We start from the raw sequence: 12,051 nt of genomic DNA on the forward strand, positions 1-12,051 counted from the left end.
TTAACAGCCACTAATGCCCGGCACATACGGGCAATGAGTGTTAGGTACAGTGTTGGCTGGTAATAGAGTCTCTTCCGACTTCTGGAAGCGCTAAATCCCAGACAATACACGATGGATTTTCCATCTCTTTATTTATAGATGGAGGAAAGTCCACCGGTGGTTTCTCCCCCGGGGTTAGCACTTCCCCTGAGTTAGGGGTACGTACTATTACAACCCATATATAAATCAGACTCTAGGGCAGTTAATCATTGCAAGGCCCTCTCCCCTCGTCATGCATTACCATCTATCTCTGTCTCTTTTCCAACCACGCTCTGACATTTCCCACGAGCCTCAAACACTGGTCCTATCGCGAGACTTCAGTGGGTGCAGACGTCAGCAGGGAGAGCTGTGCTGAAGCCCAGAGTATGGCAAGTTTACCGGGGCCTCTCATACGGGGTGCCTTTGCACATACACTGTCACTTGAATAATGGACAGAGCGCTGAAACTTTTCAGACACTCGCCCCCAGACACAGATCTTGGTTGAATCCATCCTAATTCTTTAGCTCACTTCACTACCCCAGTTCAGAACCATCTATGTGCAAATCAGTCTTGACCCTGTGCATCACGGGAACAGTCCAGCCAGACCTGCCAAACCAGGTCTTCCTTGGACCGGAAACAAGCATCCTGGGACCGCTTTGGGGGTAAAACCCCTCATCAGCCAGGCTAGCTTGAATCCAGTGGCAAAGTGAGCAAGGGACCCGCCTCTGGGCATACCCTGCCAACTTAGAGCGAACAAAGCAAACACAAGAAGATGATGGAGGGAGCGCTGAAACTTTTCAGACACTCACCCCCCACTCACCCCCAGTCACAGATGTGGGTTGAATGCATCATAATTCTTTTAGCTCACTTCATCACCCCAGTTCAGACCAAGCAATATGTTATGTTATGTTATGTTACGACTATTTATTGTGCGCACAGATACTCCAGCCAAGGAGCGTCCTGGCGCAGAGACAAGGTAGCACGTAACACAACCACAGACTAAAAACAGATGCTAAGAGACAACTAAAACAAAAAGGTTTTTATGGCCCTCCGAAAAGTCAGAAGGTCCTCCAACAAGCGGATTTCAACAGGCAAGGAGTTCCATGCTGACGCAGCCATTACCCTAAACGAGCGTCCTCCCATGCGGCTAAGCCTGAATCTGGGAACCACCGCAAGGGCCAGACCCTGAGAGCGAAGGCTGCGGGCAGGGACATAGAAAGACAGACAACTCGACAGGATTTCGGGCCTGTTCCTCGCAAGATTTTAAAAGCAAGGCACAATACCTTGAAGAGGATGCGCTTCCTAACCGGAAGCCAGTGTAGGGAGCGAAGGACACCTGTAACTGAGCAGAGTCTGGGCAAGCCAACGATCGCCCTCGCCGCAGCATTCTGAACCCGTTGTAAGCGGGTTAGTTCAGCCTGGTTAGCCCCAGCCAGGAGAGAGCTGGCATAATCCAGGCGGGAGATGATAGTAGCCTGGATCACCAGCTGCCTGGTCGGGGCGTCAAAGAACTTGAGAACAGGTCTCAAGCCCCTCAGGAGACCGAAACAACAGGCCGCGGTTCTTTTAGTATGGCCTACAAAGGAGAGGCCCGCATCCAGCCATACCCCCAGATTTTTCACTTCTGATACCGGGATCGGAGTAGGTCCCAACTCTGAGGGCCACCAGTGGTCACCCCACAGCTCCACTCCCTTCCCGACGACCATCACCTCTGTTTTAGTGGCGTTTAGCTGAAGGCAGTTGCCTGTCAGCCAACTAGCCACCGCCTTCAGTCCGGACTGAAACCTGGGGGCCTCAATCTCCGCATCCCCACTGAGAGTAACCGCCAGCTGAGTGTCGTCAGCATATGAGACCAAAGTAAGGCCCCACTGCCTAGCGACATCCGCCAGCGGTCTCACGTAAAGATTAAACAACGTGGGACTCAGCGAGGACCCTTGCGGAACCCCCATGGCCAGTGGTTGGTAGTTGGACTTGAAGGGAGGGATGGCAACACAGAAGGAGCGGTCATCTAAAAAGGAGCGGAACCATTGCAACACCTGACCGCCAATGCCAGTCTCCTCGAGCCGACGCAGGAGGATGCTGTGGTCTACCGTATCAAAGGCGGCGCTAAGATCTAACAAAATAAGCGCCGCCGTTTGACCAGCATCCAACCTTGCCCGGAGGTGTTCCACCATCACAAGTAGCGCAGTTTCCGTACTGTGCCCAGCACGGAATCCGTTTTGTGTGGGGTCGAGGGCATTGGTCCGAGTCAGATGTTCAGACAGGGCCAGGTTAACGTGGGCCTCCGTGATTTTGGCTGGCCAGGGTAACAACGAGATGGGGCGATAGCTCTCAGGCTTGGAAGGGTCCAGGGTAGGCTTTTTAATAATCGGGGACACCACAGCTTGTTTCCACTTAGATGGAACGGTTCCCGTTTCCAAGGAGAGGTTGACAAGGGAGCATACGGCTGTACGCCCCATAAAAGCCTGATCTCGAAAGAGAGCAGGCCTTACTGGATCGGATGGGGACCCAGATTTGACTTGCAGCGCAAGTTTGTCAAAACCATCCAAGGTAAGGGGGGGGAAAACAAGCAGTGTAGTCTGATGATGGACCCTATTTATACTTTCCTCAGTGAACCCTATGCTAGGGAATGTCCTATATATAGCTTGGACCTTCCCCAAGAAGTAAGATGCAAGGGATTCACAATGGGAAAGGGAGCTCACGGTAGTAGAGGTAGTCCGCTTCGCTGTGAGATCTTTTACGGCCTTAAAGATAGCTTTTGACGGATTCGGACTGTTCCGGAATTCGATGGCATAAAAAGCCGCACGGGCTCAGCAGATAGCTCGATGGTAAAGCTTAACGGACTTGGCGTATGCAGCTTTTAGATCAGCCCCATAGGTTTTCCTCCAAGCCCTCTCTGCTCGTCTACAGGCACCCTTTAGGGCCCGAAGAGTGCCATCGTACCAGGGACTCGACTCTCTGGAATTGATTTTAGTTGAAACAATGGGTATCAGAGAGTCCAAGGCCCTAGTTATCCATGAACAGAAGAGGTCATACCCCCTTTCCACATCCGTCAAAGGACCCAGCGGCTCCTCTAATAGAAGACGATGAAAGTCCTCTAGCCGAAGCTTTTTCCAAGCCCTCTTCTGGACCCTTCTAGCCACAGAGATGGAAGGAGTGGCCGAGACCGGGCAGAGGATGGACACCAAAAAGTGGTCTGTCCATTCCACCGGAGAGACAGAGGTAATTTGAATCTCCAACAGATTGGTAAACAGGGGATCCAAAATATGCCCCCCCAGATGGGTAGGCTGGGAAACCATCTGGGGAAGTTGAAAGGCCTCCAGGTCAGAAGAGATGGAACGCACTAATATGCAAATCAGTCTTGACCCTGTGCCTCATGAGAACAGTCCAGCCCGAACTGCCAAGTCAGATCTTCCCTGGACCGGAAACAAGCATCCTGGGACAGGTTTTGGGGTAAAACCCTTCATCAGCCAGGCTAGCTTGAATCCAGTGGCAAAGTGAGCAAGGGACCCACGTCTGGGCATACCCTGCCAACTTAGGGAAAACAAAGAAAACACAAGAAGATGATGGACGGAGCGCTGAAACTTTTCAGACACTCACCCGCAGTCATAGATCTGGATTGGATCCATCATAATTCTTTATCTCATTTCACCACCTCAGTTCAGACCCTGTGTCCATCATCTCCTGGTGTTTACTTAAATATTGTTCACAGGGCTCTTTTGATACAGCGAGGTTCACATCAAGCCTAGTTGGGGCGCTCAAGGGCAGCGTGTAGAGGCCTGAAATTCAACTCTTCCCACCTACGGCACCCTTCAAGCACACACAGCCCCCGACTCGTGCATGCGTGCATGTTCAGGCCTGCAACCAACCAGGCAAGGCATAAAAGTGCTGCAAGGCCACACTAGTGATAGTAGAGCGCTATAAAAATGTCAACTGGTGGTGGCACTAAACCACCCTGAGGGATCTTCTTGCGCTCTAGGTACCTGCCTAGAGGCAGTAGCTGAATGGATGGATCACTCTCACCTCAAGCTAAATGGGGACAAATCTCCATCTCCCTCCTCAGCACTTATATGGCCGACCTGTCTTGGCCCTATGCCCACCCCAAAGCAGCAGATTAAGAGCCTAGGCATGTGGCTTGACAGTTCTCTCTGTTTTAATCATCAAGCCACTAAACTCTCTGCTACTTGTTTTGGCCTAATGAGAATGCTAAGAAAGATCCTTCCCCTGCTCCCTTTCCAGGCGAGGAGGATTATGGTGCAAGCCCTAATACTGTCCCGCCTGGACTACAGGGAACGCGTTGTATCTGGGTGCCCCTCAGTCCACAATACAGAGATTACAAGCGATCCAGAATTGTGCGGCTCGCCAACTGCTCCAGATTCCTCGGAGACAAACAACGAAACCTGTCTTGAGGAATCTTCACTGGCTTCCAATCCGGGCCAGGATACATTTCAAGGCCTTGTGCCTGGTCCACAGAGCTATGTGGAAATCTGGCCCAGCCCTCATTCAGTCCTTGGTCACCCCCTATCAACCTCCCAGGAGTCTTCGTCCAGCTCCGCTTTTCTTGCCACCCCAATGAAAGTACGTAGATCCAGATGGGGTGGTTGCTCTTTCTCCCTGAATGCCTCCAATCTATGGAATTCCCTCCCCCCTACCCTCAGCGGGGAACCAAACATGCTGGCCTTCCGGAAACTTCTCAAAACCCATCTTTTCTGCACTTCACACTAGCATGACATGCCTATCTGTCTGTTCGCTCCATAAGCGCTAGGAGGCCTCAGGGTAGCTACGAGCTATACAAATCTAATTTCATTCATTCATTCAATAACCGGTACTCTCTACAGTATGTGCTTTTCAGCACTCCCATTTGCTTGCACCCAGATTCATCATACACAAAGTATAACTAAAACAAGACACTAGTGCAAAACTCTTCTCTGCCTTCACCCGAGAGAATGGATGACTCCAGTCAAACACTCGCTTCACTGGCTACGTACAACTAGAAGGACAATGTTCAAGGCACTCTGCATTCAACACAGAGCCCCCCCTCAACCCCCAGGAAAAGGACTGCTATACATACCTACATGTTAAATTTAGGAAATACAAACAAAACAGAGCACTGTGGTCCAGACCCACACAACGGCTCATCATAACATGTTACTTTAAGGGTTTCATAGGACGCACTGCTTTCTCTGTACAAGCCCCAAGCTCTGGAACCCACTGCCAGCCAAGAATCGACACATTCAGGAGCATATACGCTTTAGAAAAGAGCTAAAAACATGGCTATTTCCAAGATCACTACACCATCCCACAGACCCCGGGACAGAACAACCACCCCATCAAGTACAGCCTACAGTCCACAGATATGGAGCCGCTCAACCAGCACATTACGTTCTACGTCCAGGTAGGTTTTGAAAGGCTGACCTATGTCTACCCTGGGTAGTGTACCTAGTAATATTAATTTATATATAACCGTCCTGGCCCACACTAATATTAACACCTAACGCACAGCAGTCAGGCAGCCGATTGTAGTTCGTACAGACTGCATAATAATTCCCTAATACTGCTTAAGACTCTTACACTCACATAATACAAAACCGATACGGTTCATGTCCATCACCAGTCCACAGCAATCAACCACCCATCACCAACTGAACCATCACCAGCTGAACAAGCGTGGAGTGACTGAAGGGATCTGCCACATGCTGCTGCTGGCCAAAGGAAGACTTGAATACAGTCCCTCCAAGCTGCATACTATGTTCGCCTCTTTACATCGCGCAAATGACTATTCATTCGGTCAGGGATGATAACAACAAGTCCACCCCAGCAGATCTCTCCACCTACGCCTTCTTAGGACCATACATTTTAAACAAAATATTGCAGACCAACAACGCAGCATAGTAACCAGTTAAGTGGGCTATGAGCAACACGTTAGGAGCACACATCAGTGGTCCTCACACACAACATGAAACACTTCTCACATATGAGCAAAAACATAGACAATATAATTTCAGCCACACATCCTACAAGGTGTAGCATAGCAGCCATGTAGGCAAGCACCTCAGAGCCCCATATAGGGGTAGTAAGTGCTATATAAATGTTCCAATACAATATAAAGTAAGTAGGTGAGTTATGTGCACCACAGGAACCATGTATGGCTTTAATGCAACTCCCATATCCCCCTCCCCAAGTGAAGAGAGTCACAGGGGGCTCATTAACCCTTAAGAGAAAGGCAAGCTCTTCAGAGCGAGGTATGGTCTTATTAAGTGCAAATACCTGTGCAAGTATTTTGAAGTCTAGAAGCTGGGGGGGGGGGGGGTATACTCAGAACAGTGTACGCAATCTAGACATGTTGGTGCAAGTACTCTCAACAAATATTAGAGGACCTTGAAGCAGGGTGGCTAGGGCAGGGGTATTACCATGAAGGTTAAAGCTTAGAGTTTAAGAACCAAAGGTAAAGGGTGAAGGATCCGCCCCCCTCCCCCAAGCTGGTCTGATGCAGTTAAAGGCTGGCAGATGGACCAGTGGACAGACACGGTCCATCAGCAGATAGTAGGGACACAGGGGTGTGCGTAGGTTTAAGATCCACTCTTGATTTGACACCCATCAATCAGGCGATTAGATAGATCTTTTCCAGTTATTTCTGCCTCCATGTTTTAGGCGTGTAGACATTGTGTGTCAGACTTGCCAACTCACACGGCATCACTGTGTGTCACATGGTATCAGCCCTCTACATATACCCACATATACCCACCCCAAAAGGGGACATTATTACAAGGTGACCAATAAGATGTGCTGGAAACTCTTACAAAGAGTGGTTTTACAACCTATTTGTTGAGACGCTACACTGTCCCAAACGGCTTCAGGGGGAGGTGACCCCGGGTACCTTTATGCTTTTGGAAAAGGTAGTTGTTGCTGCTCCAGCTGTCACTTTAGAGCTCTGCCCCTCTACAGGGACATGCCACTCCAAGACCCCTTCCCCGTCTCCCTTGGAGCATCATACGGTGAGTATGTATGTATACACACACCAAGTAATCCACCTAAAAGGGAAGCAGTCTGCACTCCTCCCACTAAAATCATCTTGAAGTGTGAGATAGCCATTCACTTCCAGGTCATCAGGTCAAGTCTGGGTCATGTTGCCAGTAGGTGAGTCTACATGTAGATGTCACTTTCACATAAAGAACATTATTTGCACCATTTCCTGCCCGCTCTTTCTTTACTGATGCGATACAGTTTGCATCTTTACCCTGGGATTTACGTGTGGCGGGTCCTGCCGGGTCTTAGACTCAGCCATAATTAAAAACTGACTTGAAACGGGTCCCTACTGGGCCTGATACCCATGCCTTAACCCTACAGCAAAAGACCGATTGACTCCCAGTGAACGACTGTAAAAACCCTCCAAGTCATCCGAGTGAGTGATGCAGTCCCTGCTTATATTTCACACGTTTTACTGCATCTTGCATTCCCGGAGATAGTTTGCTTTTTCCAGATGTTGCGTTCTGTATTTTTTCCATACGTCACATGAGTCTTGTATAGCGCCTACTGTGAACCGGGTCACCTTCAAGGACCTGATCATGAGAGTCAGTTGGACCAGAATTATCCTATAAATTCCACTCTGTCTGATTCTGAGTGGGCTGATGATTCCACACCCAGTTTTCCCAGAGTTGGAACACCAGATCGGATTTACCGGGCAATAATCCCACCTGGAAAAATCCCATGAGGCTTTGGCTCAAGCAGGAGCCAGGCCTCTTTCGCTGTTATTTTTTCCCTGGGATAGGGGCGCACGCTAGGAACCCCGCTGAGAGAACGTAGCTTCTTCTTTCCTCCCCTACTCCCCACAGCCCCCTTCCTCCACCTTCATCTCATACAGATGTTGCGGCATACACCTACCACTTGCTCCGAACAGGTGGTAAATGTATACGTTGAACCCATGGAACTGGGAATTCCATGCGATTTTACGGCCAGTAAATTCAGTTCATGTGGTTATTTCCCATTCTATAGAGTTTAACTCGTAATTGGAGGGTACTGACACAGTGTTACCGCATGGTACCGGAAATTCTGCACGCTGAGTTTGCACCCCACCAGGACTGTGCAATTGGTAATCAGGGCCAGTGTGTTTGGGTGAGTTCAGGTAATGGGCGAGTGATCAGGACGAGGCAGGACTGAGAGCTCTGGAGTTGAGGCTGAATGCACTGTGGTTTTCTTACAGTGCTCGCCAGTGGGTCATACAGATGTGCAGACTACATGCTCATCCAAACCTTGGCCTCTCTGCAGGGTGCATAGAGCGGTGGTCACATATGAGCCAATTGCAATTAGCATTTTGTAAAGGGGGTACACAGCTGTTGAGAGAGAGGGAGCGAGGGCTCAAGTGAGAGAGAATGGTGAAGTGCAGGTGATGCAACAAATACACGCAGAAGCTCAGCGTGAAAGGCGAGTGATGAAGAGGAAAGAGATGGCTTGCGAGAAATGCAGATAGAGGATTCTAGAAAGATGTGGTGGAGAAAAAGAGCATAAGTGTCAAGCAAAGTGAGCGACTGCAGAGGCAAGCGGCGTAAGGGGAGAACAGGAGTGATCGAGACACTCCAAAGAGCACTCCCCCACCACAGACCTTAGTAGTATTTAAACCGCAGATTGAGTGACCACTCCTCCACCACAGACCTTAGTAGTATTTAAACCACAGATTAAGTGACCACTCCCCCACCACAGACCTTAGTCGTATTTAAACCGCAGATTAAGTGACCACTCCCCCACCACAGATTTTAGTAACATTTAAACCGCAGATTAAGTGACCACTCCCCCACCACAGACCGTAGTAGTATTTAAACCGCAGATTAAGTGACCACTCCCCCACCACAGACCTTAGTAGTATTTAAACCGCAGATTAAGTGACCACTCCCCCACCACAGACTTTAGTAATATTTAAACCGCAGATTAAGTGACCACTCCCCCACCACAGACCGTAGTAGTATTTAAACTGCAGATTAAGTGACCACTCCCCCACCACAGACCTTAGTCGTATTTAAACCGCAGATTAAGTGACCACTCCCCCATCACAGACCTTAGTAGTATTTAAACCGCAGATTAAGTGACCACTCCCCCACCACAGACCTTAGTACTATTTAAACCGCAGATTGAGTGACCAGTCCCCCACCACAGACCTTAGTAGCATTTAAACCCCAGATTAAGTGACCACTCCCCCACCACAGACCTTAGTAATATTTAAACCGCAGATTAAGTGACCACTCCCCCCACCACAGACCTTAGTAATATTTAAACCGCAGATTAAGTGACCACTCCCCCACCACAGACTTTAGTAATATTTAAACCGCAGATTAAGTGACCACTCCCCCACCACCGACCTTAGAAGTATTTAAACCGCAGATTAAGTGACCACTCCCCCCACCACAGACTTTAGTAATATTTAAATCGCAGATTGAGTGACCACTCCCCCCACCACAGACCTTAGTAATAATTAAGTCGCAGATTGAGTGACCGACCCAAAATCAAAGGCCGCTGAGCTGAGGTGGAGATTCGAAACTAGGTCCCTCATCCCAACGTCAGGAGGAGTTTGAGCTGTTACGCCACAATTCATCCCGCTGCTAACAAGCATTGGTATAGCCAACAGGTCTGGCTTGCTTTAGGTGTATGTTTGTCGTTGTGTGATAGTTCTGGATGCAGTTATAGAAAAAATTGGTGAGACACTCAAACTGGTCAGGTGACACGCTGTGTGACGTACAGGATTTTAGCTTACATTTTAAGTCACAGCCTTAAATAGGCCACACCTCTATGGAAAAAAAATCCAGTTCGCTTCTTTGGCCAGGCCCCTGTAAGAGATCCCCGCCCACCTTTTTTCATACCTTCGCCCTCGTCTGCTAACCACTGTTACTCCCGCTTCTTCTCAAGGCTCCTGAACTCATATCATTTGTTTAAGTCCGTGCTCAAGGAGGCTGCGTGGTCTACTCATTATATGTGTTGTTGGTGGTGGCTCCAGGAGACATCAGCTATAGTCCTGACTTCACCACACTGTCTGATCCTGGGCAGCTGTCTTTACCCCCATATGCCTCAGTTCCACAGCTGTCTGAACTGGGAGCTAAATGCCTTCATTAGGCACTCCATAATACAATGGCCAGTTTCATTCATTATACCTTGAGGGTTTGGGAACATGTAAAGAATGCCTATGACGTCACGATGCAGGGCTTTACCTGGCGCCACCCCTGAGCACTGTTCAAATACCAAAACATAAATACAAATATTTGTTTCAATAGCTGGCTTTCTCAGAACTGGCACATTAGCTCTATTTCTGGAGAGCTTTCGAGGCTTGTAAGGTTTTTTCTAAGCTGAGGGGGAACTGTGTCTAGTCTCTATGTAAGCAGCATGCAGAAACATTTAACAAATGCAACAAATAAATCAATGTTATTGGCCGCAGGGGGTTAACTACAAGCATGCATCCTGCCAGGAATACACAGAGCTCTAGCTTTCAAGAGCTACAACACAGCAGCCGCAGGGATTCAAGGCCATTTACTAGCTCGACCTTTCCCAGAAGCATTAAAAGGCCATTTAAAGTGGCAGATGGCTGAGGGCTTCAGAACTGCAGAGTGTAAAGTGAAAAAGACTCGCACCCCCTTTTCAGAATGTTTATTCGGCTAAAAATATTCTCCCTGCGTAGAGTAGCGTCAAGGACCCCGTAATTTGTTTTCTGGTATTATTTCATTAGGGTTACCAGGTGATTCCACATCATTAGGGTCACCGGGATCCAGTCCTGGGCTTGCATATGACAACCAAATGCATTGTGGGAGTTGCAGTCTTGGATCACCTCACTGGAACCCCTGAGGCTAAAGATGAAGATTACAATAGTTTGTAGAAGGAAGTCTGTACTTGCATATGATGTCCACAACAGGAAGTCATACAGATACCTTAAATTTGATCATTCATCTTTCACCCCCTCCCCTTCTGCTCATGTTTACTTGGCTCCCTGCATCTTTACCTCTCCTCCCGTTCTCGCTTTTGCCTAACTGCACCATTCGCTTTTCCCTGCTGATCTGGACACCAACCTCACCCTAAGGAAAACATGGCTAAAAACACAAAGAAGGCCTAGTACCAACTCGCTCTTTTAAAGAAAGTGAAAATATTTCTTCCTTACAGCAGCTCCAGAACTGCGGTTCAAACTCTTGCATCTTGATGATGGGGACAAATATCTCTTTGGCCTTCTAGACTCCAAACTGGCACCCCTTAGGGGCTTCCTATATGCCCCATCCATGGCCTGAAGACATAAGATCGCATCAACCCCATCCTCATAGATCTCCCCTTGTTCCCCGTGCCGGCCCACACCATCATAAAAACCAGCTGCATCCTTTGTGAAGTGGGAGAGTTATGCCCAGACGTGGGTCCCGTGCTCACTGTGCCACTGTTTTCAAGCTAGCCTAGCTGATGAGGGATGATACCCCGAAACCGGTCCCAGGATGCTTGTTTCTGTTCTAGGTAGGACCTGGCCTGGCAATTCAGACTGGACTGTTCCCATGGAGAGCAGGGTCAAGACTGATTTGCATATGGCTAGCTACAACCTGGAGTGGTGTGCTGAGCAAAAAAATCATGAATTAAACCTAGTGTGACTCTGACTGGGGGTGACTGTGACTGGGGGTGAGTGTTGGATTTGTTCAGCAATCCGTCCATCACCTGTTCTTTTTCCATTGATCCCAATGAAAGCAAGGAACATTGGCACCCATGCCCTTTAGTTGTATAGTATAACTACCACACATGTGGAGAATTGGGCTCCTCGCTTCCCTGGGCCCTGGTGCCACAGCACCTGCTGTACTAATGTCAGCTCCACACCTGCAGCTCTTGATTACACTTGGTGCTGTCAACTGTGATAAAGTGGCAACCACGGGCACCAATAGTATTGATGTCCTCCTATAGTATGCAGGCCTACATTATGAGTAGCCCAGTGTTGGACTCGATATTTATCAAATCCTGTAACACCTGACCAGAGGTTCTTGGGTCCAATAAATAACTCCCAGATATGAGTTTGACCCTAAAGGCACCAAA

The 12,051-nt window shown here is 48.7% G+C and overlaps 1 protein-coding gene across 2 annotated transcripts in view; it reads right to left on the bottom strand.

Annotated features, from left to right (window-relative positions):
- STARD9 (StAR related lipid transfer domain containing 9) overlaps positions 1–12,051 on the bottom strand; it is a 460,180-nt gene that overhangs the window by 84,455 nt on the left and 363,674 nt on the right. The window lies entirely within an intron of this gene.

This window comes from Triturus cristatus, chromosome 9 (genome assembly GCF_964204655.1).
Source record: "Triturus cristatus chromosome 9, aTriCri1.1, whole genome shotgun sequence".
Lineage (NCBI taxonomy): Eukaryota > Metazoa > Chordata > Amphibia > Caudata > Salamandridae > Triturus > Triturus cristatus.